This window comes from Rutidosis leptorrhynchoides, chromosome 7, assembly GCF_046630445.1.
Source record: "Rutidosis leptorrhynchoides isolate AG116_Rl617_1_P2 chromosome 7, CSIRO_AGI_Rlap_v1, whole genome shotgun sequence".
NCBI classification, from domain to species: domain Eukaryota; kingdom Viridiplantae; phylum Streptophyta; class Magnoliopsida; order Asterales; family Asteraceae; genus Rutidosis; species Rutidosis leptorrhynchoides.
Genome location: NC_092339.1, coordinates 241,303,835 through 241,309,437, shown reverse-complemented (window position 1 = coordinate 241,309,437; position 5,603 = coordinate 241,303,835).

The following is a 5,603-nucleotide window of genomic DNA, read 5'->3' as shown; positions in this document are numbered from 1 at the left end:
TCGCAATTTAATTATCGCAATTTATATTCTCGCAATTTTATTATTGTCATTTAATTTCTGTTATTTATTTTACGCACTATAAATAACGGGACACGTATACAAGGTTTCGACATATCATATCGACCCATCTATATATATATTTCAGAACAATCAAAGGCACTCTATATGCAAATGACGGAGTTAGCTATACAGGGTTGAGGTTGATTCCAAAATATATATATAGTTTGAGTTGTGATCAATACTGAGACCGGTACACGGGTCACGATATGTATTAATTAATTCGAATATTATATATTAAACTATATATGAATTGTTGGACTATTGGACTATTGGACTGCTAACTTTGGACAATTAAAATGAATTAAAATACTGATTATAACATATGAAACTAAACATCTCTTCAAGTTTGCCACTTGATATCATCTTAAACCTCATTTGAATCTTGACGATTCGAATCCATGTTCAAATCTTTCATAATTCTTGAAAACACCTCGATCGAGAGGATGAACCAGCCGCACTTCATCTACAGAAGAAAAGATTGATGCATATAGTTATGCACCTGAAAAACTCTCAGAAACCGAGTGAACATTTAACCTGTAGCAGTGCCAATTCCTTTAGTGTTATTATTATCCAAAATAACTTGGTAATCCCTTTCAAAATAGCAAATTTTGTCACAGCTCCAACACAATCAACATCGACATTTCGTTCGAAACAACCTTATTATAACTTTGATATATATGCGTGCTCTTTATTGTTACCAGGGAACCTTTCATATTCCACCATATTACCATCAGCGTTTAATTATCTAAAAACACAATTCTCCTGAAAACACCTCGGATTGATAACCGACGATTCAGATATGTCCGCATTAAATGCAGACGAAACAGTAAAATTGTAGATGGCCTAAATGGCCAAGAGTTTGATGATAAAGAATGGGGTGTTGAGAACGCTCGATAGAAAATTTGGTACTGAAAAACGAATTGAGCAAACCATGAAGGAGACTGTGGACAAATCACAAAGAGTAAACATGTACTTAACGAATTCAGACGATTCTGTACTTGACGAAATCTCCAGCGAATATCTTGCTTCCTACTTATTTCAATTCTTTGCAGAAAAAGTTTCTGCATCACCCTTTAATTTCAGGTACTTTAGAAATTCTAAGATATCATCGTATTTTTCGTTATAAATATCTTCGATATTCCTGAGGATACCTTCACAGCTATTCTTGTCCGAAATTATCTATCTCTTCATGCTATCTGTGTTACATTCTAAAAGAAACTATTTTAGTTTCTATATTCTTTAAAATTCAAGTTAAATTATGAATGATTTCCTAGAGAAGTGTTGGGAATTGAAGCATGAGTTAGTATAATATAATGACACTTGGCCAACGTAATTATATTACAGTAAGTCATGCTAAATTTCTAATGTAACGTGATGATGATTCACAGACCTTATCCTCATCATGTGCCATGTAACACGACTCTTTCATTCTACTTAATTTCTAAGCATATCACGAAAATATTTCCTTGATATTTCTGTCCTTCCGTAATTCCAACAAATTGCTAATAAATCGTGCCATTACATTTTCTTTCTAATTAGAAGATTTCCTTAAATCCCTTGAATTCTGGAAATCAACCATGACTACGTCAAAAGTTAAGACGAATCTTAAATTTTATCATTTCGCTCTTTTACGATAGCTTCACTCGTACTCTTCGAATAATTGAATTGTTTTATCCATGTTACTCAATGATGATGAAACTCTATACATCAACTCATATTCGTCATGAAAACATTCTTATTGTTAGCCATGACAACCACACTCAAATTTCGGGACAAAATTTCTTTAACGGGTTGGTACTGTATTGACCCAGAAAATTTTGACTAATTTTAAACCAAACTCTCGATACAATACTATATCTTTGACACGATAAGCAAAGTCTGTTAGGTTGGATCTTAAAAATTTTGAACTGTTTCATATATGCAATTGACCTTCGACCGTTCTCGACGATTCACGAACAATTATTTGTAAATAAATATGTGTGTATGTATGTATAAATAATAATTCGAAATACAATTTGATGTATTATATGTTGTGGTTATAAAAAAAATTAATAAAATAAAGATATGATATTATAATTATTATTTTAAATATATCTTTATATATAAATAAAATATATATTAAATGCTTGTAATACTCGTTTGATGTCCCGATTGATATTAAGCAAGTTAAAATCGAACTTATTTTTTTTTTAAATAAAAGGTGATCCAAAAATGAGTTATATAAGTTATAGGCTTATTAAAAGTATATTTAGGATCTAATTATTAAATTTTAACACTTTTTATATTTCACTCATAAATAAGAGGGACAGTTGAGATAATTTTTATTTATTAAATTAATGATCAAATTTTATACCATAATGATCTAAATAAATAAATATAGTTAATATAAAAATATGAAAATTTTCTGAACACTTTTTATCCGCCATTTCACAATGGGATACGAAATTGTAGTCCCGTGAAAAGTTAGGATATTTACAAGTAAAAATCACGGGAATCATATTTTGTGTACTGTTTTTGTTTTGTTTGACCCACACATCCACTAATCATCCTATCTATTCTATCTACCTAATATATCTATACTTAGTACATATGCAGAGATGTAGAACAACAAAACACACCATCATCTTTTCTCCCTCGTTCTTGATTTCCTACTGTTTGAAAACCACTCAACGAACCACTCGATCACCATAAACCAACACCTTGAAACACAAACCCACCACACACTAGCTTGCAAACCTTAAACAAAACATCACTTCTCACCATTATTATTTCCTGTCCACTCTCGTGATCGTGAAACCCGACACCTTCACCACCGAAACACCCAATCATCACCACGACAACCATTTCACTCTCTTCATCTCTCTACTCTCTCTAGATATATCTTATGTAACCACCACGTTGAACCTGCATAAAACGTCACCTTAAACAATCACCCTTAAACTCCAATTCTTACGATCCTGTTTTAATCACAATCATCGACCACCATCCCGACAGTCACCACCCTCTTCGTTAACCAAAGAATCAACCATCACCTTCACACCACTACTACTCATTATATTTCTGTCTGAGAGCCACCATTATTCGATACCTACCTCATTCACTCTCTCTCATCTCCCTCTCATAATCTTATTCTTCTTCTTCGTTCATATTTTGAACCATCATCGCCATCTTGAGCCACCACCACCGTCAACAAAATCTTCACCACCATCATTCAAATTTTCAAAAATATATGTTTCTTGTTACAGCAACGAGAAAGAGTAAATTCTTCCAAATTCCGTTTCTATATCAAAATAATAGAAAATGGCGATACATACTCATATATATTAAGAGAATGATGAGCTGTGATATAATTGTATTGATTAAAGAATAAAGTATAGTGGGCAAATGGGACTTAATTATCGGTACAATAATTCAGTGGAAAACGACTTCCACTTTTTGTTCAATTTTGAATCTTAAGTAAATTATTTGTGGGACGTTTTTTTTTGGAGAATTATAATTCCGAACATAATTTTATACGGAGTACTTACATAGTACTTGATAACTCTATAAAAATCCAAAGTGCATAATCACATATTCCATTGTCTGGATCTGCAATTGGACTTCGATGTTGTTTATATATATATATATATATATATATATATATATATATATATATATATATATATATATATATATATATATATATATATATATATATATATATATATACTAGTGGCGGACAATATGGTGGAGTTTGGTAATAATCACGCTGATAGATGGTGGGTTTTGGGGGTCCTGTAGGCGATTAAAAATTTAAAGAAGGAGGGGAACATAAAATAATATGGGATTTATAGATATAATTCGGGTACTAGAACAGAAGAGAGGAATTGGAGGAATGGTTATGGGTGATGTTGGGGAACAAGAGGTTGTGGGTTCGAGTCTGGGTTATGGCAATTCTTTTTAGGAACCCTATTTTGAGGTAGAATTGTTATTATTATTATTATTATTTTTATTATTATTATTATTATTATTATTATTATTATTATTATTATTATTATTAATATTATTATTATTATTATTATTATTATTATTATTATTATTATTATTATTATAAGTATTATAATTATAAGTATTATTAATTATATTATTATAATTATTATTAACTTGATTATCGTAATAAGAATTTTTATTATTATTACAACTATATTATTGTTATAAATTTTTACTATTAGTATTATTATTGTTGTTACAATAAACTATTATTTAAAAGAATCATTAATAGAAAAACTATTATTTTATTAAAAATATCCTTTTTAGTAAAGTTATCATAAGAACTATTATTATTATTACAAAAGGAAACAATTTTTATTTATTATTATCAATATTATTTTATCATATAAATATTAGTTACCTAAAAATATATTTAATACACATAACATAACTATTTTAATTTTTTTTATTAATAATTATTAATTATTTACTTAAAAGTGTATATATAATAAACATATTTAATTAATTAATAAAACCTATAAATTATTAAATATACCAAGTATATCACCAATAAAAATATGTAAACTTATTCGATTACAATTATATGTGTTAATAAATATATGAATATTATAGGTTCGTGAATCCGAGGCCAACCCTACACTTTTTCAATGTTGTCATTTGTATTTTTACTACAAAATACAGTATGGTGAGTTTTATTTGCTCCCTTTTTATATATATTTTTGGGCTAAGAATACATGCGCTGATTTATAAATGTTTTACGAAATAGGCACAAGTACTAAAACTAATTCTATGTGGGTTTAAACCAGAAATATACCCTTAGCTTAGTAACATTAAACTACTTGTCTATGTACGGTAGGCGCGAATCCTAAAGATAGATCTATTGGGCCTGACAAACCACATCCTGACTATGGGATGCTTTAGTACTTCGAGGTTATTTTAAATATACCTGATCTGGTGTACTTCAGAGGGTAAAACATGAACGTTAAGGCTTGTTACTGGTGCCTACAATTTATAGAATACTTTTATACACTTGCGAGTGTACATACATTTATAAACCGAAATCTTGTGGTTTATTAATATATTGAACTGATTGTTAAGATAAACCTATGAACTCACCAAACTTTTACTTGACACTTTTAAGCATGTTTATTCTCAGGTACGAAATAAGTCTTCCACTGTGCATTTGCTCATTTAAAGGGCATTAATTGGAGTCGATCATCACAATGGGACCAAATTTTGATGAATTCGTCCAGGTGGATAAGGACAGGGTCATTACATAAACACTCGTTAAATGCTAGCACTACTAGCCCGAGTGGGGATGTCAAACCCTATGGATCCATATCTAAGATTCGCGTTCACGGTTCAAAAACCAATGATTAAACGTTACCGAGCTAAAGGGAATGTTTATGCCGTTGTATAACCCACACATATATAAAGTTTAAGTACTCGTGCCTAGTATGTAAAACATAAAATCTGCATGTATTCTCAGTTCCCAAAATAAGTTAAAGTAAAAAGGGAATGCTATAACTCACAATGATAATGTAGTCGTGAAG